The sequence below is a fragment of the Harpegnathos saltator genome, unplaced genomic scaffold, assembly GCF_003227715.2.
Source record: "Harpegnathos saltator strain DR-91 unplaced genomic scaffold, Hsal_v8.6 scaffold86, whole genome shotgun sequence".
Lineage (NCBI taxonomy): Eukaryota > Metazoa > Arthropoda > Insecta > Hymenoptera > Formicidae > Harpegnathos > Harpegnathos saltator.
In genome coordinates, this window is record NW_020230713.1 from 472,385 (window position 1) to 497,696 (window position 25,312).

Below are 25,312 nucleotides of genomic sequence, written 5' to 3' on the forward strand. Positions count from 1 at the left end.
ACCCGTGGGAAATTTTCTATTCAACCGAGACTTTTCATCGGCCGCTTTACGTCACGTCCCGAGAACAGAATGTTTCTTTCTCTGATGCAGTTTGACATTTCGCAGACGTTCGAATAATTCAAGCACAAAGTCGCGAGCGCGCGAAACAACAACGCGAGAGGTGTGCGCGATGTCAAACGCACGGTTTTTCGAAAACAGTGTGGAAAAGTGGAAGGCGACTCACCGATCGGACGTTGTTGCCTGCCAGAATTTCCGACGGTCATCGCACTTCTCGTTGAAGAAATCGATACGACCGCTCTGTCTGCAATGCAAAACGTGTCAGGATTGAAATACGTATTAAGACATATTAAGACGTATTGAGACGTAATTCACGATCGCGTTTGTCAGACACGTTATTTGATCGCCGTTCGATTAGAAAGCCAAGGACTTCAACTGCGTTCTGCAGCGAACTCCAGCACGTGTTGCGCCGAAAGTTAACGCCGTTTAGCGCTCCGATAAAATCTCAATTATAGTTCCCGACGTATCGCCTAAGAGGTCGATATCTACGACTAATATCGTACATACGTACGTAACACACACATACATGTACATATAACCGTGTAACATTAATCCATTTTATGCGATACGAAGAAAGTTTCGCCGACAGATTCGGAAAATGTCTTATTCGCGACACGAGAAGCCTCTTTATAACCGTAGTTCATCGTTTCCAGCATAGAAGAAACCGAAAAAAGTTCGTTTAAAAGGCAGGGTCAGTCATGTGATCGATTTAGACATCTATGAGAAACAGCGGGGGAGAAGTCACGTTATAACCGTATCGATATCGTTATATGATTTTTTCAAGCGCATCAATTCAGCCGTATGATACATTTTAAGTAGCGTTCGAGTATCGCTCAAATCGAGGGATTTTCAAGACGTGTCTCCAAGTGATAAATTTGCCGGAATCTTCAAAAATTACGTATATATGTTACAACCAAACTCGGAATCGACCATTTGGCAAATTGGCTGAGCTTTATGCACTTTAGCCGATTCTGTCGATCACGTCGGAAAGTTTCAATGAGGAGAGTGATCATTTCGCATCCCGGCTAGGTTATATCGCATACTGCTTACGAACGCACGGCCATCAGGTGCGTTCGTCAAGCAACACATAATGTAAATAATTACAGGTGTCATAATGTCTCAGGAAGAGAGAGAGAGAGAGAGAGAGAGAGAGAGAGAGAGAGGCCCTTAAATTAAAATATACAATTATAAAAAAAGGAAATTAGGGAAAAGTACACACATGCACTCTAACATGATGTGTGGAAGAGGATAAATTCTAAACTATGAAAATATTAATTTTGACTGCAGAGTGTAGCGCGACTGAGAATCTCAATTGGTGAATATCTGCCGCGAACGCGCAGAAGTCGACAGTACTCCACGTATACCGGCGTTGGCATAAAAGGGACGTAATTGTACGGCAAATAGCTGTATAAAGCAAGAGCCCGACCGGGCTATTAGTCCGGCGAGCGCGCATTGGTTAACGGCGTGCCTGCGTTACAATTTCGCGGCGGACGCGCGAGATACGATGGATCGTGGTATTTCGTGCCAGATTTAATTGAAGCGCTTACGTAAAGATACGGAGCCAAGGTTTATCTACAACGGGCCGAATATGTTTTGCAAAGGGAAACGACGCTGCCATCTCCGCCGGATAGAATCCTGTGCACGCTATCCGCGAATTATCCGAAGAGACAATTTCGCTACGTTAGAAAGCGTTATCGTCTGAAAGTCTGCGAGAGCGAGAGCGAGAGTGAGTGAGAGAGAGAGAGAGAGAGAGAGAGAGAGAGAGAGAGAGAGAGAGAGAACGGAAATCTGCTGTATGTGAAATAGCTGATAAAACAAACTTGTTCTTTTCAACGAATAGTGATCAGTCGATTGTTATAACTTGCGGTAAGTAACAAGATTACAAAACTGGGGATGAAATATGAATCAAAGTTACATAAAAGAGATTTTCGAGGAGAAGAAAATGAGGGGAAGAAAGAGAGAGAGAGAGAGAAAGAGAGATCTAAATGATCTCAACAAGATATTTGATTGTTTCATAAGGATAAATGTATGTGTGTGCGAAGCTAATTGTGAATATTAATGTGAATCGTAATCTGTGTAATTTGCATAAAAATGATATTGTTTCACAATATAAACACATTTGATATGATTTTATCCGACATGAGGAATTTGTTTTTAATCTTTTAGCGTACGTGCGTTTTCCGCTACTATTTTCCACTCAAGCAAAGTCAAATCCGATTTTCTTAACAATTTCATGAATAATTCGCACTTGTAGTTCACTAATTTGTTTTTATCACGATTCATATATTAAGTAAACACTGAACTTTTTCAATAAGAAAAAAATAACTAAGCATCTACATATTCTCGGCAAAACTGTTGTGTTAACTAAGTTTTGTCGAGAGCACGGTTTAGACTCTCAGCACCTTAATTATGCCAGATGACACGTAAGGAAAAAGGTAAAGTGGATTCATCTCGTCTTAATTGAAGTGCGCTGCGAATGCAGCCACGCGAGAGAGAATAGCATCTTTCATCGTCAGTGTATCCGCGAGGAAAATTTAAAAGTCTTCCCGCTCCTTTCTTCGCGTCCCCTTATAATTACCTCGGCGGGAGGCGTCGCTACGGTATTTCTACATTTTACATATTTTTAGTCTTTGATTATTTTTAATTCCACGGTCGCCTACGCGACAACCGTCGCGCAACAATTTCGTCGTCAGTATCTTGATTGTGTTGTTTAAAAATATCGCGACAAATTTAGAAGATATTATTGGCGCGATGTTGCATTCTCGACGAACTAATTAATGACATCGAGATCAACGAAAGGAAAGAACATTTCGTCACATGATGTTCAATCAAATCACATGTATCAATCAAATAACTCTAAATTCAGATCTCAGAATTGAGCTTTTCAATCGAATCGCGATTACGGATTTGATATCATCATAAATCGCATGATGCAGTTAAAAGAAAAACAAAACGAGGTCTGATCTTCTTAGTTCAGTTCTGAATTTGGGATTAAACGTAATTTCTCCAGTTCAACTCTCTAAATTCAGATCCGAGTACCTCGCGTGAGAAAAGTTTCGGGTCCAACGAAGTTTCGGGTCCGAATCACAACGACTGAGAATTCGCATACAATTAGCATCTCTCGCGTCTCGGGAGACGCGGCCTGCTTGTCCTTGTACAATTTTCCACACAGTCATTCTTTTCCTTTTTTCACCGAGTGGCAGTCTGGGAGAAGGGGTAGTCGCGATGGTACACGTGGTTTACGTACTCGCCTCGTCGCTGAGTTATCACCATCGGTAGCCGCCGTGTGGAAGTAATTACCGGCTCTTCTCGAGGGCGCGACGACGATTAATCGCCGGTCTGCTTATCATAATTAATTGCGGGGGGGCTATAACGAGCAGAAACGCCCGCCGAAATCCGCGGGCCGACAACACCGGGGGTTGCCGCGAAATCCCGCTCGCGCAATATTCAATAGCTCGCGCGAGGCCACGCGCGGCGCGGCGGCCCGCGGATTTATCGTCGCCCTGGCGCCGGACATTTATCCGGGATGGGTGGCGTTTTAACGGGCTCGATATTTAACGGGCGTCGCCAATAATATTTCTCCGCCGCCGCTCGTCGTCGGTGGAGCGAGCGGCCGTTTGGCCGGCGGCGGCCGTTTTTCGTGCCCTGAAAAAAGAGGGGCGTCGCGCGGCAAGAGGCAAGGGAATCGCTCCCACAGGGCAGATCATCTACCGATAAACCACGTTAATAACGATAATCAGCTCGTAAGGAGGGGTGAGACGACGGCGATAATACAGAGAGCGACCGGGCTTTATTATCTCATGGTTTTTTCACGATAGACGGAAGTAGGGAGCGGTCGTTCTCCACGCGTTCACGTAACGTTAATATTAACGTTAACTAGCCAGTTTCACGGCTAGCATAAAAAGCTAGCATAATCGAAGCGTCAGTTTTCGGAGAACAATGGTAATAAAACATGAAATGTAGAGACTAATGTAGTTTCGTAAAGTCTACTGTGAAAGTTTCCACGAAGAGCTATGAAGACATGTGCGTGTTTATTGATTCCCGCGAAGTTACGAGTCTGTAAAGAAGCATTTCTCATAAAAGAAGGAAGAAATTGTATATGCAACTTACAAGATGCAACTTTTAATTTGCGATGTCATTAATTTCCAAGTATAAGATATCGCTCGCTGTCAAAGGGAGAGCACGATAAGCGGAGAACTCGCTTGAGAACTTGTTTCGATATACTTCGAAATTAAGATATATCGATCATATTAGTGTCGCTTGATTAAAATCCGCAAGCAGATACCTCCCACATCTTTACGAAAAGATGGTGTCGAATCGCGAATTCCCGCAAATTCGCGCGAATTGAACTTGACTGAATTTTCACAGGATATTATTTGAATATAAAAATACAACGCCGATGCTGTTGTGCTCGGGAAAAAACAAGAAACATGTGCACATGGCAAAGTTATTTCTGAAGACATGTCTCGAAAAGCTCACTTTACACGCGAGTTTTCTACCTTCATAATGCACGTCGTGTTCCACTGTGTGTATATATGTGCGCCGTCTATTTCACGTCGAATCGCGGAGTCGTCTACAAGATCACGAGGAATCGCGCGCGGCAACCGTATCTCGTCGTCACCAGCGAGAACTTTCTCTCCCGGACAGTGTTATTACGTCGCATGACGATATCATGATCGCACGCTTCATCGGGAACATTGACATTTACAATAATTGAAATCCTATCCGATGACGTTTGCAATAATTGAAAGCAGTTGCTTCTCGAGCGACGACGACGACGACGACGACGACGACGACGACGACGACGACGACGATGACGACGACGACGACGACGACCGTGACGACGGACAACTGCACACAATCGGTCTTTACGAAGATTTCTATTAAAGTTCCGGCAATCCCGGAGTTAGAGGAGTTAGGATCGTGTATTTCTCGCTGTTACCAATACGCGCGAGCGCGTATCGTGGACGAACGATATTTCGCCAGCGCGACGCACCGCGGGGAAAATACACGAAAGAGAGGCAGGGGTGACATTCCGCTCGCGCGATAATGTTTGTATGAACTAAAAGAGTTTTCGGAAGATTACGCGAGTTACGTTGCGAGCGGTGTCGCCGGCGTATACGCCGTCAGAACACGTGACGTCCTGGAACTGGAGAGAGAATCGAGGTGAAATCGCGCGCAAGGGTCATGTGCGCTTAACTGTGCGCTTCGCGTGCACATTTATTGAGAGAGAGAGAGAGAGAGAGAGAGAGAGAGAGAGACAGCGGAAGAGGGATCGCGCGAAATATTCCTTTCGAAACACAAATATTTTTCCCTGAGCGTCGTGTCAAAATCCAGAAAAACGAAATATAATTACAACAATGAAAGTCTCTGACTTGCGAGCAGCCGAGCCAAATTTTCGAGCTATCCTCCGTCTCCGTCTCGAGATATCCTTCTCTGTCTCGTGCAACTGAGTAAATTACAATATTAATCTAACAATACAAAATGCAATATCGTGAGATGAATTAAGTGACGTCATTATTAAAATAACGTTCGCAGCATAACGTGCACCGCGTTACAAATCGTATCGTTTCTCATAGAGAAAGTGATCTACATAATTTATACACAGCTAAAAACATTTCGTACTTTTGTTAAAATTATTCGTGTGTAGAAAGTTTTATGTTGAATTTTTTACACAGTCGTGTGTTAATTTAACATATCGTTGTTGTGTTACCTAGACTTTTTTGTGTTAAATTAAGATTATCTATTTTCAAGTGTTAAAATTCCAAGCGTATTAAAATAATAACACAATTTATATGTAAATGCACGAATTCTTAGTGTGACATATTTTATATGTTGAAGTCAACACCTAAAATGTGTTACTTTCCTCATTATAATAGTTATCATGTGTTAAATGTATAATGTTAACATTTCTGGTATGTGAAGATTGGATTTTTAACACATAGATTATGTCAATCTAACATTTTCATTTAATTAAATCATAGATCATTACTTTTCCCAAATGTTGAAGTAACATTCATTGTATGTCAATTTAACACAAACTGTGATTCTTGACGGCATTCAAATGTTAAATTTTTTACATATTATGTATGTTATTTTTTAACATATTTGCTGTATGTTAAATTAATACATAAGTGAGAGTGGATGATTTGAGACACATGAAATATGTTAAATTTAACACATCATTTCTTACAGTGTTTGAATTGTCTCGATCGTCTTTGCACAATCAATCGTCATAACAATCAGTTGTCGGAAAAGCTGTGACACCGAAATTCGGGAAAGTGTATTTATATGCGTTCCATGTGTTCTCCGTCGGTGTCGACGGCGATGTTCGCACGATGCCGCGAAGAATCGTGCCCCGTCGACCCAATCTTGGGCCCTCGCCAAGAAAAACGTCCTAGCACGCGAATCATTTCGTCAGCTCGCTCGCTCCGCCCGTCGCGAATTTATCGCTGTGATTTCACGAGGGTGAGCCTCAATATACACGAGCGCCGAGGGTTGATAAGCGCTGTCGTATTGATGTAACTTGCAGAAAAGCATGATCGATGAGCAATATCGTAAGTTCTGGATGCTAAAAGTACCGAGCGCCGAGGAAAAACAAAGGAAATTGCGAGCGATTAAATCGCAATCACATCCCAACGAGACCAAATTTTCTCCTTGTTTAATGTAATTTCGTTCCTATGCAATCGATCAGAAGTGGAAGAAACTTCGCGAGCTGGAAATCAGGCCGAATGTGTGATCGTATTATAACGTTACAGCGTAAAAGTATGACCGTCATTCGCAGCTCTAAGTATACCCCGATCGAAATTAACCATGAAGAAGCGAGGAAACTTCTCGAGGTTCTCGAGTTCGGCCTCATTCGCTTCCATTTCGATTGCACTTTCGCGCGGCATCTTCATCCCGGAAGAATCCCGCGCGGAACTTACTCCTTACTTAAGCTTTATGCGGAACTTACCAGGTAAATCTGACGCTCATTTATTGCATAAGCGCTGTTCGCTAAGCTCATGCCCGCTGCTGATTGGGAAATAACGCGGCGAAGCAGAAGAGAGACGGAAGGAGTCTGTTGGGAAGCAATCCTTGTTTAACTCGAAAAGTTATAAAAGATCAAGCAGAGCGGAGGAAAACGTAGATCCGGGTGGAATCGATCGATGCCGTTGTTTCGTTTTGTTTAACGAGCACTTCATCTCAGAGCACTTGAACCCCCTAAGATCTGGGCGTTTTACCGCGAAGAGAGAGAGAGAGAGAGAGAGAGAGAGAGAGAGAGAGAGAGAGAGAGAGAGAGAGAAAGAGAGAGAGGGGGGGAGCACTTGTGTCGAAAATGTCGGCTATGCTATAAACGAGAAGATGGAGTCGCTCGTGTAGGGTAATACGGTTCGACCTATCAAGGTTAGAGCGAATAAACGAATTACCGGTACCGCGTGCGTATCTTTAACGGCGGAGTCGTTCCAGTTTGCCAAATTTCCCATTTCCCACATATGGTGCGCCCGCGATTAACTAACAAGCCGCGTTCGCTTTATACCGTGGTAAGAAGCTGAAGATATAATAATGAAGAATATACACATATGCGAAACGATTTTCGCATGCATGTTGGCACTTAGCCCATTAATGCCCGCTGGGACAGAAATTTCGCGTTGATTTCAATGTTATGAATTTTTATAAAAATGCTCGAAAATTTTAATTCAAAGTACATTACTAAGAGTTATCGAGGTCGCTCTTTCCGAATCCGCTGCGAGAATAATAAAAAAATGAGTGTTTGTATTGATTTATAACGGTTTTCTTCCAAAAAATGCGATTTTTCCTCGTCAATTTTTTTTAAATCATGGATTTCATCTCGATAAAAATGTTGAATATTACTGAAAAATACTCCAATCGTGTCCTCAAGACTTGTACTTAAAATATATGTGGTTCTGAAATTTGTTGCAATTTAGTAATTTCAATATGGCGATCATATGCATGTATCACCATAGATATCACCATAGATCCTTGGGAACTTGCTCGGCGGGCATTAATAGGTTAAAGCCGAGGTGAACGTAGAACGAAAGAGAGAGCGAGGCGAATTTTTATAGAAATGTAAGTCGCGCCCGAGCAGAATTTTTCGGCTTATAACAAATGTTTGAACATACAATATTCGAAATAGCTGTCGTCCGTTCGTCACGGCACGCTGCAACGCACATGAGCGATGCGGCATTCGGCGAATGTATAAATCGCAATAGAAAATATTCGATGAATTTCGGGTCGTTCGAGATACACCCGCTGGTATTTTTCGGCAAATGTAAAATCGGATGCGTACACATTCCCGTACTTGATGAAAAAGTATAAAAATCTCAATGAAGGTCGATACGTTCGAAAGTGTGCTTTGGTTACGGCACAGTAGCACAGTATTTCTGATCGCGTTACGCTGCCGAACGTACCGCGATCGTGGCCTTTGACACACGTTGACGAGAGCTTCATCGAACTCATGAATGCCTAATATTTAATGATATCCATATGATACGCTTGACAGTTCGCAGAGGAACGATACCTCTGAGATTCCGTACGCTCGATTCGAGCTTCTCGTCTCGACTGTGCTGAATGAATATCGAATTACGCGGAACGTTACCGAGGCGTTCATATGATACGCTCCTACGTGTCGCTTCATTGAAATATTTAAACGAATTAGAAAAAGACCCACCGCGTTCATACATACATGTCAGGACGTTTTGCTATTTAGGAAATGTATATTATACGGTGAAATGACGAAATCAATAATTTCGATAACGACGCAGAAGTCAGTTCGACAAAAAAGCAGGCAGCTTTCCCTCGGCTTTTTTATAGAAAAACCTATTCCTTTGCATCCGTTTTAGCATTTGCTATTTGTTTACGTCAAACAAGTAGTAGTGTATCAAAACTTCGTAGTGTATCAATAAAAATATGATTAAAAATTACATTCTACTCGTCGTGGAAATCCATCTTAACGAAACCATTCCTAGACGTCCGTATCATCTTAATATAACGTAAACATACATGTATATTCATACCCAGAAAATCCGTCGGAAAACAAGGGACCAACCGCTCTTATTAAATCCGCTGAAAAATCATGGGAGACTTTTTCTTCTCCCTCTCGTTCTTTTTTTCTCCCCATTCACTCTCTCTTTCTCTGGACTCTCTGATCCAACGAGACGAACGTAAAGGATCTCGAGATGAGTTAGTTATCGCGGAGTTGCACGGCGTTACACCCCTCATTACTCATCCAAAGCGGACCTAATTGAGTCCGATCTCGCGCGCTACCCGGTGTAACTTTAACTTTCTGTCGGCTCAAGCGAGCAAAGGCAATCGATCCGGTTGATCGCGGAGGGCCGTCGACGACACGTACCAAGGATGTCAGCGGGTCAGCAGCCGTGGGCTTTGAACCCACCTGGCGTCACCACAATGCGTGGACGCCCAGAATCCGCATGTTTGTCGACCTATGTTCGACAGCTTTGACGTGTCTCCCGTGGGGACGTCGTAGACGCTGGAGATCAAATCTGGAGATGACCAAACCACTGTCCCATCACCGCTGCAATTCAGAATCGGTGTTATCCGATCTCGCCTGCGAAGGGTTAACCCCGTATAAACCGTACCGTATTAGCCGACCATAATGTCGCTCGCCTGTCGTCCTGGACGTCTTACGGTTAGTCAAGCTGCAAGGCAATTTGCCCCACGTGACACGTTCGCGGAGCGTGCGAACAACGGTAAACTCGACTCGACGCCGGACACTTCCGATCCTCGTTTGCTCTGCTCACATCTTGCGGCAAATTCACCGGATGTGGCATGTGGAGGAAAGGCAAACATACTCGAAATTGTTATCAACAACACCGATGCACCGAGGCGAATTCTCGCCGCTGAATAAGCTCTTTAATTGTCAGCTCTACAATATCCTGTCCCCTCGTTTCACTCGGGAAGAGACATCGACGGTGACGTTTCTAATTACCAAAATTGGCTATCCAATTATCAAGCGGCCGATAAAATCTTGCTGGAGGAAGACGAAACCATCCAAGTGAACGCGCACGCGTTTTTCACGGCCTACGCAGCTCAGTTCTTGCAACATTTCGCTCGGCTTTCGCTTCTAGCGTTTCCATTTTGCACGTTTATCCAAGCGTTCGTAATTTCATCGCGGAAGCGAAAGAAGATTGCGAAAAATCCTCTCACGACGACGAATCGAAACTCGAATCAAAGTTTATAAGCTCTCCTACGTTTGAACATTTCACGAACGCCTCGAACGAACGTCGATTACTGAATGCTCTCTCGACTACTAAATCGCTATCGGAAAACTCGCTGCGGATCACGAGACTCGACCAGACTCGGGATATACGAAACACGCGGACGTCGATTGCAAAAAGTCGAAAATAACGACGCGTGTGTCTTGCGAGGCGTTAGATTAAAATCTCGCCGAGATCTCTCGCCGAGTGGAGACACGAAAGTAGAGCGCGATAAGATGAACTCGATATCACGCTAGTATAGTTTTCCCTTCATCTGCATTGCGCGTCGTAAATAATAAAGATCGTGTAACGCCATTTAGATAGAAATTGCCGACAGTACAAGAGAGCGAGCATGTCCTAATAAAGCATTCATTATTCCACATCGCGTTGCTGGATCCCGATTTTCATTTCCATTAATTTCGCGTAATTGTGAACGGATGAATGAAGTAGATGCTTATATTGTTCCTCAAACGGACGAACAATACTCGTTACGCTTGCTTCTCTGTTGCATGTCAGCGGCAGAAACATTTTCGCGTCAACTATTCCCCCTCACATCTTGCCTTCCGATGATTAAGAATAGTTAAATTAATTCGATCGCTGAGAGTGTAAAACAAGGAACGTTCGGCCGAGAGCGAGAAACTCGGATAATCGATTGAAATCGATGAAAACAAGAATCCTGCAATATTAATTTCGCCATTCCGAGGAAAGCGCGCTACGACAGCGCAAAAAAATAATACGCCATCGATTACGCCGCGGCTGACCTTCGATGGAAGTCGATCATCGGCAAATGCACGGCGAAACACACAGGAAACTAGGTTATTTTTATTCAATATACCGGTGCCGACCTTACAAATTATTGGCCGATAAAAGAGTGCACATAAAAGAGTTTGTATAAAACGTTTCAATCATCTCGCGGGCGATATTGTTTTCAAACTGAAATGTCGGATATTACTTGGTTGCGTATCGCAACCAAGTGTAAGCGAATTTGTATATTTCACGAATAACCGGGTCTCCCCTGCGGTTATTCCTCGACGAATTACTTTCCTCCACTCGGCCACGCGATCGAGAAGAAATCGACGACTTTTCTCAGCCGTGCAATGCGTCACGGGCGATTCACTTGGAAATTATTGATAACCGTCGGAACCTTTTTTTAGCGCTATCGCTATCGGATCTCCGCAGAGAGACAGAAGCTTTGTTTCTCACCGTATATTTTTGCAATTGGCATTGAGACGCTCCCAAAGCAGCCGGCTTTCCAACCGCGGCGTGTGTGTGTATGTGTGTGTGTGTGTGTGTGTGTGTGTGTGTGTGTGTGTGTGTGTGTGTGCACTCGCTCGTATTAATTTCGCAGCGAGATCGATCTCGTGCTGACCGAGTGAACCCGTCTGTGTGCATCACACCACGTTTGCGACCACGTTTGAGTTTCGCATCGGTCCAGTTCCCTCCCTGCCGAAGAGACGCACGCAGTAGCCCTTAAGAATCATTCGGGTCTCGAGTTTTCGCCGCTTCGGCAGAGATTCGGCAATTTCGCCTCAGTGTAAACTGCAGCCGGCTGCAGGTTTGCTCGCGGTTTGCGCGACGATCGTTCGACCCGAGTGTGGATTAACACGAAGCCAGATACACACGCGTTCTGGTTGCCAGATCTGTAGTGTGCAGGGGCACTTCCCAAAGTCCACCTGCTTCGCGTCCCTTCTTCCTTCCGTTCCGTCTCCCGTTCCCGCCGCCGCTAAATACGGCCGGTGAGCGACGAAACGATGTTGTCGTCTTGTCGTCGGAAATAGCACGAGCGGCACGGCTTACGGCCGTGTTATACAATATCAAATTACCACCGATTCGCCTGGACCGATGGACCTACATGATTCTGTGTAATTGATTCGGCCGGCCGGCGTAAGGCCCGTTGGAGATCCCGATAAGATAGTAGCCGGGGGTTACCGTGATTGTGCGGTCGGTGGAGTTAATCCGCGCGCGATTATCCGTCGTCTTGTCTCGCCCCGACGATGGCTTCGAAACAACGCGCTTGTTTCCCAGCTATTGCCGACGACGCTATTGTCGAGACGCTCGGCTGATTTATGTCCGAAGTTCGAGCGAGGCGACAGCCGGTGCTGCAATCCACTTTCCCGCCGCGAAACTTTCATACGCGTCTCCTCGAAAAATGCTCTAATTTGCGATCAGGCAAATGTAGTAGACACGAATGCGCACGGCGTGCTGGGCGTTGTTGTCGCGGTCATCTATCGCAACGCGATCGTTATAGATCCGATAGGATTATCAAGCGCACGGCGAGTGCGCCCGGTCAACGTGTCTCCGAATCGCCAATTGTTACGAAACGGAAACTACCGTCGAAATCCTGCTAAACGGGAGAACAATAACCGCGGAAATGAATGCGCTCGTGAATTTTTCAACGAACGCGCGAGGCGTCCGCCATCGATACGATCGACGCGAGCCGACGCTGACGCGAGAACAATACAGCTTTATTACATCAGCGAGTAATTGAGTGCGAATCCTTGCTCGCGCGCATCGAGGCTATCACATGTTTGCATGGACCGCGACTATGATTGTTGTTAAAAAAAGGGGAAGAAATATGCGAGCTCTTCGGGGAGAAGGGTAAAAAGTATCGCAGGATAAGGAGCTCGTACAAAAGTGCTAGCTAAGGATTTACTCGAGAACATCGCGACGAGGTTGCACTCGTTGTGCAAAGCTTTGGATGAGAATGACGCGCAGCGCGATTAACAGAGGAAAAATCGCTGCATCTTCGTGAGAGAGAAAGAGAGAGAGAGAGAGAGAGAGAGAGAGAGAGAGAGGAAGAGAAAGAGAGTGAGTGCGTATGACAAAATTGTGAGACAAATATGTATAATATGGCCGTGTATAGTCCTTCGTAGAGGACGAATTTACATACTCGAAATACGGAGTTGTTTACGGTGTTCGAAAAACTACATAAATCAATTCCCGAGAAAGCAGTCGAAGTTTCTAACATCCTAAAGTGGAATTTATATCCGAGAAAAGCTGCACCCGCGCGCACACAATAACTCCGCCGGATATTTTGCAGTAATTTATATACATCAGTGAATCGAACAATGAAAGATTCGCGCTATTCACTCGCGAAATAAAAGCGGAAAGTTTCCGGGCTTGTATCGGGGGGAGGGGGGGGCCTATTTAAAAATGTTTTAATTCCGCGGATTTTAATTCCGCGGAAATTCGATGCTCGATCTACGACTACAATATTGGCATAATTTTCGGTAAACAGTTATTACTCGCGCAAAAATTAATGCTGCGTAGTTTCTCTCATTTGACTCCTGTATTCACACCTCGGGGTAACATAAAATCAATTTCATTGGAATATTGGGTAATTAACTAGTCACAGTGACCCGAATATTCGCGAAATTACGGCAATCAATGATCTAATTTCCAAATTTGTACTACTCTTAAAATCCTCAAAATGCATTCTGGAGAATCTATCTATCCATTCGTGGAGATTTGCAGGAGTCGTATTCCGGATAATTCGTACATCGGTTCCGATTTCTCATTTTCAATCTTCGCAGAAGTCGCAGAAGCGACCTACACAGAAGAGATATTGCACGTAATTAAATGTAATGTTACATTAAATGTAATTGTATAATTTAATGTACAACTAAATGTAATATTACATCGAATATGAAAGCAAGAGTTTCATACCAAAATTATTCTTTACTTCAACTTAACGCGAGGCGAGCCTACATTTTAATAAAAAAAAAAAAAAAAAAAGAGTTGTCAGTTCCACCAGACTTTGCAGTGACGTTACCAAATTCTAATTTCGCCGCGAAACGAGCGCGCTGCTTCTTCGCGATTTCGAGCCAGCGGATAGCTGTAAATCAACTCGTTAACGTTTACCACCTAAACAGCTATACGAAGGAAAATTATGTTTGGAAGGCTACAGGTGAACCGGCGGCTAAAGTACATCGACGTTAGTATGGATTAGTATAATGTTGCCCGTATCCATATCGTTGTTTAATCTTGGTTCTCCTTAATAACGAAGCCCTAAATTCATGAGCCGTTGTATCATATTTTCCGTAAACTTGGAGAAAGCCAACCCGACCTTTCCTAGCCTAATCTAATCTAATCTAGAGACCCGGGCGGAAACCTGATGAGAGAAGGGAACTTAGCGCATCCTGTAGCTCCTGTAGCAGAGCTGCCATCAGTAAAATCCTTCAGCCCGCGAATTTTAATCAGTTCGATTCGCCGCTCGTTCTCACCGTAATAATTCACCCGCTCGCTCGCAAAATTCACCACGACGTTCCGTCGTGGAAAATTCATAACAAATTGAGACCGAAAGAGGCAAAAAGAGAGAGAGAGAGAAAGAGAGAGAGAGAGAGAGAGAGAGAGAGAGAGAGAGAGAGAGAGAGAGAGAGAGAGAGAGAGAGAGAGAGAGAGAGAGAGAGAGAGAGACACAGTTCCATCAGACGGACCGTAACAAGACAGAGATTACTCACGTCACAATCACGCAGTAATCGCGCGACGATTACGTGACCGTACGTAAAGTTGGCAGATCGTAAAGCCGCGCCGCGATCTCTTAACGCTAATTGTACATTCGGCCATTGGCCGAAACAACAGCGATGCATTATGCATTACGTACGCGAGTTAATTGTACGAGGGCAAGTTATGACCCCGGCGTACAGCACGTTACGACCAATTCGTTTCTGTAGTGCTTCGCGGTTTCCTCATCAACGGGCAAAGTGCATAATTAGGCGAAACGCGCGCGCGGGCTCGCGTTCGCGCGTTTTGTAATCAATGGAACCGCTCCGGTCAGCGTAATTGACGAGATTGAGATATATTTGCATATTTCGCAGAATCTTGCGTGTTAACGATCATTATGAAGATCGGCGCGCAGGCTCGCACCCTCGCGTGGTTGCGTCATTCAATTGAATTCGAATTGTCTTGCATTGTGAGTGTGCAAAAGTTTTGATGGGTTCACCAAAAAAAGTTGTGACAGTTTTACGGCGGCGGCGGCTTAGAATTATGCAAATACATACAATATGCCGTTAGGTAAAAGAAAACAATCGCGATTGCTCGATGAAGTGAGTATTGATCATTTTGAAGAAAATTACTTCGTCCACATTTTTCTACCGCGAAATTCATGAAAACTTTCCATCAATACCGATCGACGCAGCATCTATGCGCACGAGTGCGCGTTTCATCATATGACGTATGATTAAGCGCGTGAATATATAATTTTCAATTGGCCGAGCTGCATCGCGCGATTTTCGTACATCGAATGCTATAGATCGTTAAAGATCGATCAAGAGGGAGAGAAAGCGAGAGAGAGAGAGAGAGAGAGAGAGAGAGAGAGAGAGAGAGGTATCGCTCTCAAAAATACCGAACGTAATAATCAGAATGGAGAAGTGTGTAATACGCATGGACGAAAGGGGATGTATTTTCGCATGATCCACATTTCGTGCTCAAATAGAATATCGAGTGCGAATGACTCATGCGCTGCATAGTACATTCGGCGCTGCCGAATACAATGTCGAAGAGGCGTGCAAATGCGCCGGATACATTGCGGTATTAATTTTTCATTTACCGGCTGACCTAAATTATCGCGGGACCTCGTTTGCGGTTCATGTTAGATGTAACGCTACGGGCGCGTTTAATACCGAATACACGATGCTCCGTTGTCGAACGTTATTGTTAACTGGTGGTAAACGTGGAACGGTGGAAAAACGGAACGTTCGAAAGAACAGAATCGCACGCGAAATCGTGGAATCTTCGATTAATTGAAAGCCGCGGTCCATGTAGCCGGGACCGGCTCCCCCCTCCCTTCCCTCCCCAGCCAGTTATTCCGTCTCTTAATATCTCCGCGATGTTGATCATTCTCCGCGTTTATAAATGTGAAAGCATTTCTAGCTCGCAGTTATCCCTCAGACGTTAATAATTTAAGATGTTATAGCGGCTTCCTGAGCATCGTGCCTCGTTTGCCTTTGTATTCGGAAAGCGTGGAATGCCTACGGGATATACATAAGGTGTTCCAAAATGCGATTACCACATTTTTGCACTGCGGAGACGAACGGATACTCAAGTGACGTAAATAGCTGGCACGGAAAATTAAGAGTTTTTTATGTCTTATGAACCGTCCTCTCTGTCTCTCGGTGACATTCTACGATGAACTTTAAGAATGTGATTTAAATTGACATTTAATTGCTAAAGTATTTACTGGGGAAAATTTAGAGAGAAAGAGAGAGAGAGAGAGAGAGAGAGAGAGAGAGAGAGAGAGAGTCAGAAAGAATAAAATGCTCGGTTGAGATTTCCGCAAAGTAGTGGAAATTTACTTCAAACTCGTTAGAGAACGACTTTGCCAAACGCCTATGTTTTCCAGGACACCTGGTATGAAGCGGAGTATGCAGCATTTTATTCGGTCCCAGAGAACACTCTTCTACTTCTTTTTTACTCCTGGAATATACGACTTCGAACTCGCGATTAAAGTGCAGATAAAAGTGAGAGGCATGGAGAGGCCAATTGAGGCTGTCTTTTGATTTCTAGGCTTTCTTTCTCAATGCCGACTCGACGAAGTAATGGAAAGTCTACTGCCGATGAAAAGGGTTAAGAGGAGAAGAAGTTGAAGAACGACGAGCGATCGAACGCGCGGATTGAGACTTCAGTACGGGAAACGATGTCTCGTATTGCAAAAAGTAGTGGCCATTGTGCTTTTAATTCCATCGAGTTTCGCTGAAAAAATTATTGCGCGCGAAACTTTCGCCAGGACGCGTTCGATCCAGCAGAGCGAGAGGGAACTTTTGAATGGGGAATTGAATTTCCCGTAAATTCATTGGGAAATTTATATTGGCCAAATTCGCGGGTTTATTGAATAACAGACGTCGGTGCGGGGAATTTTCAACAAAGCAAGGCAGGCAGGAAGAATATACATATCGTTTACTTCGAATTTTCATCGTTCCAACGATTTCTTAATTATCGTCGAACGCGTGAAGCGAAGCGAAGCAAAAGTAAGGAAACAATTCTCTCTCAGTTTCACCAAGAGAAAATATAGCACGTTTTGTGCGAACGCACGTATTTCAAAATTATTTTCAGGCACACGCGCGAGTGAGCACACACGCTGCAATTATCAGCATCGACATATTTATGCACTCCTAACCAGCGAATGTCGAGAAATTCTGACTTCGCTCGAGGAACGTGGCGCGCGCGGTTTCGTATTTTCGGAATTTCCAGGTGACGTAAACAGGATAATCGATTTCCGCCGACGGATAATCGTCCGGGAAACAGAAAACGTTTAAGGGACATTAATCTTGCGACTTCACGTGCTCCACGCGCAATTTTGGCTTTAAAGGAGAGAGATCTCTCAGTCGAAGGCTCTCCATTTCCTTCGTTTCGCGAAACGAAACGAAACGAAACGGCGTTACCGTTTCGACGAAGTGAAACGAGGCGAGGCGAGGCGAGGCGAGGCGAAGTATTGCGGATGACTCCACTTTATAACGACGGTTATTAAGAGCGTTGCCAACAATTTCACGGGCCATTGTGCCGGCGGACAGTTTTGGAAAGCATCGGCCGTGCGTGTCGTCGTCGTAAATCCAAGCGGCCGGAAATCGGCTACGAAATAATATATTATTTTGCCGAACTGACTTCTGCGGGAGCGGCGAGAGCACGTTACCCGCGATGCGTATGTACGCGTCATATTTGTCGTGCGGACACCCGTACGTGTTATGTGTCACGCACACGATACATAGGCGCGCGAAGGCAGTGACAACGCTAAATCGCGGTGTTCGTGCGCTTAACACTGTTGATAAATCGCAATTTTGCGTCAGCAATCGTCGTCCGCTTAACCCCGCCTCGCCACTGACGTTTCTTCAATTGCCGGCCGGAAAGCGGCCGACTTTTGCCGCGAAACTGTCGCGGTGAAATCGCGGCGACCTCGGAAGGACGGGGACGGTATCGATTTAACCCACCTTGCGGCGCCACGTGATTCCGCCCGATAACTCGATAATAGTTTTAAGCTCGATCGAAAAAAGATCGAGAAAGGGGAGCGAGAACTCAAAGTTGTATGGAATGGAACATTGCAGAGAAAAGGATAAGAGAGACACGCGGGAGTAAGATGGGAATCATAAGTACAACGGGAGACGGAAAAGTCTATTATTCTTTTCTATTATATTCTATAAAAGTCCATTCTCCGTTATCTTTCTCGAAACTCTGTTAGCTTTCTCTCAATACGAACTCTCTTTCTCCGATACAATCTTTCTGGCAAGAATATAATAACGCGATGATAAACCGTGTCTTGTGGGATGTTCGTTGCAGGTCTGAATCTCAAAATTTTAATATCATCAAACGGCTTTCAATACTTCGCCAAGAGATACGCGAGAGTCACACAGACGCCGATTCGCTGCCACTATTTATGAGATTAAAATAAAAGAAGGATACAGTCGAGTGGAGTAAAGAAACGCGAGGAAAGCGGAGTGATTGCGCTAATAACAGACAAACGAGGCGTATTAGCAGCCGAAAGCAGGAACGGCGAAAAGAAAAACACAGACGCTATTCTTCACGGTGGTTCGCGAGCACGAAGGGATGGCTTTTGAGCGGGCGTGCTCGCGTGACAAACAGCAAATCGATCAGAGGCGGAAGCGCCGCGTATTACGGCTTTCACGAATCGCGTCACGATCGACAACAGCGTCGTGATCCAACTTTGATCTTGTTTCGGGATTTTGAAATTGGAACTCTCGGCCAGATAACACGTACGATCTCCGGCTGGCGGTTAATGCAGTAATACCCGACAGGTTACGGATTTATCTGGATCAGCTCATATACGTGCGCTTATACGTGCGCGGCTATATTGCGACACTAATAACACAGCCGTGGAACGTGGCGCCTATGAGCCATGAGAATAATCAGCGCAGACGTACTGGTATATCGCGAGTACGCTCGCCGATGTCGTTTCTTCTATCTGTCTCTTTCTCTATTCCTGCCTGTCTCTCTATATCATGGTCTCTCACTTAATGCAGGTCTCTTTGTCATCGTCGTCGTCGTCATCATCATCGCTCGTCCGCATCATACCTCCATGTATCAGCCATTTGTCACGAAATATTATGCACCGCGCGGCCACGCGTACTCGACTGGCATAAGGAAGGCCGATAGATACTCGAGTTTGGATATTACTCGTGTTTTATCATCTCGCGCGGTCCACCGAGTTCGACTTAACTCCGATCACGCCCCTGAGCTCCGGACGCGAAGAGGGTGAAGGAGGGGGGGGGGAGAGAGAGTTAGAAAATCGTTCGGCTGACTCTTGGTTCTAATGTGCGATTTACTGGCGGACCATGCGGAACCGTAGATTATAGTTAATATCCCAGAATCGAACTTGGATGATAAAGGAACGGGCGTTTATGTGACGAAAGAGAAAGAGAGAGAGAGAGAGAGAGAGAGAGAGAGAGAGAGAGAAAGAAAGTGCATTAGTTCTCTCGGCGCTCCCTTTACAGCCGCTTGGACGCGAGCACGTGGTAATCCTCGATCGAGATCTCCCAATTTTGAGATCTACTCGTCTCCGATTTCATATAGCGTAATTATTGAATGAATACAAAATTTTGACCGACAGAAAAATGTAAACTAAGTAATTTTATTAAGGGAGAAATTTTACATGCGGAGCAGCAGGCGGCCGTTTTCAAAGTTTTTTTACGAATTTTTTTAACAGAAATAATAGGATCGATGGATTTGAAATATTTACGGTGTATTCATTAATGTTCAAAGTATAAAATGAATTTGTTGCTATCTATACGGAAAGTACACATAAAACTTTAAACATGTTTATCTGGAAACACCATTTTCTTAAACTGTCGATATGATTATGCAAAAATTACTGAACTGAATAACTTGTAATTTTTATACAATATATAGTAGACATGTAGTTTTCCTAACTTGAACACAATTATATTTTATTTTATTCACTTTTTTAAATGTGATTATAAGTTGAAAAAGTTTCATTTTCGATATTTTTTTTCTGTACAGTCATTATTTTTTCAAACCTGGCTTCACTGCCTTCATTTTGATATGGGCTATAATGGCAACCGTATATTTTAAAAATCTTTCTCACATTTTGGTTTTAGAGTAGTGAGAGATCCGAAATTATGTCAACAGCAAACGGATGGAGCTCGCAAACGGATGACTGCATTTTTTATTTATAATTACAAATTGGATCGGTTCTTGTGATTCAATAAAATTTATTTTTTGAACGTTAACGAATACATTGTGAAAATTTCAAGTCCATTGATCTTACCTGTTGGTAAAAATAACCTTGAAAACAGCCTTCCATATGTAATTTCCCCCTTAAAAACGATTCTCTTATTCTAGCAAGCAATTGTCATCGCTTTCTATTATCTTTCGCCAATTTTCTATAGATGTAGAATAATAAATAATTTTTAAAAAAATTGCTCCCATTTTTCTGTCGCGAATCCATCAAAAAACCATCAAAACTCTTGCATTTATTCAATACAACTATATGCGTGAGACGAAAGAAAATTGGGCGCTCGGATCAATTCTAGGAGTTAACCTCTCTCGACTCATCCGTACCGCACTTTAAATACGCGGCGCACGGGACCACTTTCTCAATTTTCTCCCTCCTGTTCAGAATATAATGCGCTAGACGAGTGTAATCCGCCGCTTCGCATTCCGATGTGCATCCACGCGCGAGTTGCGGAAAATATGTCTACCATTTTAACGCATTAACATTTAGCCGGACGAGTTGGGCAAAACGTAGCCGCGTATATGCGCGGGGCGCATATAAGAGAAAGAAATTTCGGACGGTAATGATGTTAATGTTTCGTCTCGCGAGCAACATTTACGCCGCAATTAATGGAATTACGCAAAAGTTTCATCTCGGCTTAAGCTCGCCGCGAGTGTACGTGTTTAATGCGTGTGCCTGTACGTGTGCGTGCGTGCGTGCGTGCGTGTGTGTGTGTGTGTGTATGTGTGTGTGTGTGTGTGTGTGTGTGTACGTACAAGCGCGATCATTATCCAACGTGGGATTAAACCCGTTCGTCGTGACGTTCGCAGCATGAATTCATCGGTTAAAAGCGGGATGGAAAAGAGAGGGAGGGGGATAACGTCTGTACGTACATTAATACGTTGCAAGTAATATCCGGCTATTTTCTTCCGTCCGCCAATAATAATCGTTTTAATTACATGACGCGTTCGATTGCTCGCACGTTACGCAGCGCCACGCGACCCACGACACGTGAAATAACGATTATAAATTTCGCGCGTAATAACTATAGCCCGCGAATTAATTACGCATTCCCATGGCGCGACGACATACGGATGGCGACGTAATTACTGTATGATCGGATTCGAAATGGCTAACGAATTACAACGTCGGATTATGCGATCCTCACCTCTCTCCCGCCCCGGCTCTTGCCTTTCATCCGTAGTGGTTTGGTTATCGTTATTATTGATCTACGACTATTTCCCCCTGCGGGAACTGATGAACAGGGGGGGGAGGAGGGGCGCGAGGGCAGCTCATTGGGATGCACGCGCGAAATGGTCCAAGAGTGAACTGTAAAGAGCGTGCCGAGTGCATAAACATAATGTGCCCGTCGCGGTTTACATGCGGTATACAGCGGTGTACAGCGAGGGTGAGAGTCGGATAACACAGGAATGGCGGATATCGACATCGCGGATTCCACGGCGGACAATCGCACGCGGACTGGTCAAAACGCGCGACATTCGTTTCGCGTCCGTCGAACGCGCACGAGGCAATCAGGCTGATGAGGCGAACATGTACGGGGAGGAGGGGGGTGTACGTACCATGTGTACATCGTGTACGCGGGCTTCTTTCCCGGGAAAATGTGTGGGTTTATGCGTGTACGCGTGTATGCGTGTATGCGCATCGTTCATATTAATCGCGGTTTCGATACCCATTTTGATGTCGCTTTAGACGGGAGTATCGACTCGAGTCGCGTTCTTTAAGCTTCTTCGGGCGAAATTCCATTCGAAAAGTACAGAATAGAAGAATCGTACTAAATAGTTTACGTTATGTAATTTAACACACGCTAAGAATATACTCGTAGTCATCAACGATTATTTGTTGCCAATATTTGTTGCTGAAAGATGCAGAGAGAGAGAGAGAGAGAGAGAGAGAGAGAGAGAGAGAGAGAGAGAGAGAGAGAGAGAGAGAGAGAGAGAGAGACTAAAAAAGAATTTATCGATTTCCTTTGTTGTATAGGTATTCGGAAGAAAATGAGTATATATCATCCACGTCAAAAATGATGGCTCAATTCTGTATTAAATGTTGTCTGTTGCTTACTACGATTTATTTACTTAGCACTGTGTACATAATTAACGTAAAGTAGATGCAATTAATCGATACACTAATTAGATACAGTGATCAGTGATCGACAGAATTTAGTAAACATCAGACATCATATGTACCATAATATGTAACGTCATAATGTAATATTGATGAAATTGTATTAAAGCTGAGACATACAAAGCTTGTGTGTTTTAATATAAACAGAAATAATCTCTTATATTTTTATTAACATTTCACACAACACCGTAACGCGTAGTCGTCCTCCGACCGCAGTAAACGTTTTTTCGGACAACGACTATTATTGCCCCTATGTCGATGCAGTCGATATTTCTCGTTTAGTAAGCCTTTGTTCGTATAAAACATGCTGTCATATTTGTCGCACACTTATTACCATTCCCAGCTATATTCGTGCCGAATACAATAATTGACGAGATATAAATTGATATCGTAACGGAATACCAAAATAAACAAAGAGAAATAATAGCGTTATTTTTTTGCATACTGGATGATTGTTGCGGATCAACTATCGTTGGCAAATTATGCTATACCTAAACAAAACCAAAATTGCAAAAATCAAAGCGGACAATTCCGAATAAAAATATAAAAGAGGAAACGAGAAATTTCCAATATGAAAAAAATAAATACCAGATTTATCGTGACAATTCGTTTACAAAATTAGCAAAAAAACAGTTAGCAATTAATTTCGTGAATATTTAACTGTAACATTTAACTGTAACATCGTGCAATCAATTGTATATAATAATATTACAAGAATTAAAAAAAATGCGTTTGAGTTCCTTTGAATTTATAATATTTAATAGAAACGCGATTTATAATATATTTAGAAGCGCGTGACGAGTGAATAAAGTTATTATATATAATATATGTAACCATATATAATAACCATATATAATATATGTAAACATATAATATATTTAATTTGACACTAGATATTTTTTCCAATATCTTATAATAATACCATTATGTATTTAATTTAACATAATTTCAAATTTTGAGATTTAACAATTCATATTTCACTCATTAATTTGTTATCTTTATTATATAAAATGAATGAAATATATACATATATATATACATATATATATACATATATATATATATATATATATATAATGAAAAATGTGACTCACCATAATTATGCGTGGAACATGAGCTGCAAATTGACCTGTAAAATTAAATTAAAGTTGCTTCAATTCAAAGTTACAATTTTGAATTGTATTATAAACATACAAGAAATCAAGTTTTGTCGGGTGTCAATTAAAACAATTAAAATAATATTTCTCCCAAACGTTATTTACGCACATTGAACACGGTGAAATTACAATTTTCATAATACTTGGTAGAAAGAAACACACATTTGCCATATTTCAATGAATCGTTACAGCTTCCTATCGTTTTACATTCGCTCGACAGAAAAACTTGAGGTTATACGCGTATGAAATATATCTTTGTATCGACAACTTTACCTAACCTAACCTAACCTAACAAGTGTAGAATGTAACGACGACGCTTAAATCACAGCGAGTCATAAGTCGGTGATTAATCGCGAAAAGTGTCAATAGAGTCAATAAAGATATTTACTTATCAATGCGTCGATCATCACTGTCGTCATCGGTCGTTGTCTGCTTGTAATTATTCTGTTGTTCCGGACATTCGCGCGCACGGACGCGAATCGATCCGGAAAAATTTCGGCTAATTGCGATCGCACGCGTTAATTACTAACCGCGCTGCGACAAGCACTTCGCACGGCACTCCCGATACTCGTTACATCCATCTCGAACAGGCGAACAATGCGGGACGCACGCAACTCGTCTCTGCGAACGCGGGCGGTGTTGTTAATGTTCGTTAGGCGAGCTCGAGCACTCCGACCGGTGAAAAACTCGAACTACATCGACAACTTCAGTCCGAACATGGCGGCAACAGACGTTGCAGTCGTCGACGCGAAGCGCGAAGGAACATCCTCCGAAATTAGGTAATCAATTGTTATTAACATTATTGTTATTGATATCGAGTATTTTAATATTGATTCGACACTGTCGGTCCAACTTATGCACGTGTGATCGAAGTCGTTCGCGATTGAAGTCGTGCGCAATGCGAGGCGATTATCTCTCGATCGACAGAGAAGTTAACCTAAACGCGGGCCGCCGCTAGTTCGCTCAAATTCAATGGAGTAAAGATCATCGAAAACTTTCTATCCTTCCCGAATACTTTTACGTGTCGTTACTGTTGATTATTCGAGAACACACGACGACAATGGTTGCGTTCAGAAAACAAAGCGCTCATTGAACGATTAGATCCTTACATTCTGATACGTTATCGCATTATCGCTCAGTCGTTATGCAACTGTTGTGTTTTCTGAACGCAGCCAATATTTCGAGAAGCACGCTTGTCACATCATGAATTTCACATTCAGATGATCAGCGGATGACAGTACTGACAAATTCGTGGGAAACAAAATAGACGAAAAGATCTTGCGAACATGTACGCAGCGCGTATTACGATACGTATATCGCGCGTTTTTGCCATGTATAACTCGGGTGGTGGTAATAATGAGAAATTTCGCGTGATACATCGCGCCTACATCTTCTCATCGCGCACAGGAATTTCGCTCGCGATCGCTCGTCGAGTGAGAGCGTCGGTGGTTCTTTTTTCCCGGGCGTCACCACGCTGCGTGTCGAGAGGTTAAAGCCGCGCATACCGTTTCTTCGCGGCGTTAGCAGCAAGTAGCATTGTGAAACTTCGTTTACATCGA

General features: G+C 43.5%; 1 protein-coding gene across 1 annotated transcript in view; it reads right to left on the minus strand.

The window, feature by feature from the left end:
* LOC105186939 (uncharacterized) overlaps positions 1–25,312 on the minus strand; it is a 297,091-nt gene that overhangs the window by 201,154 nt on the left and 70,625 nt on the right. Inside the window, exons 2-3 of the mRNA XM_025307433.1 lie at positions 23,691–23,725; positions 224–301 (exon numbers count right to left, since the gene is read on the minus strand). The gene's annotated coding sequence lies outside the window, so the exon portion shown is untranslated. The remainder of the gene's footprint in view (positions 1–223; positions 302–23,690; positions 23,726–25,312) is intronic.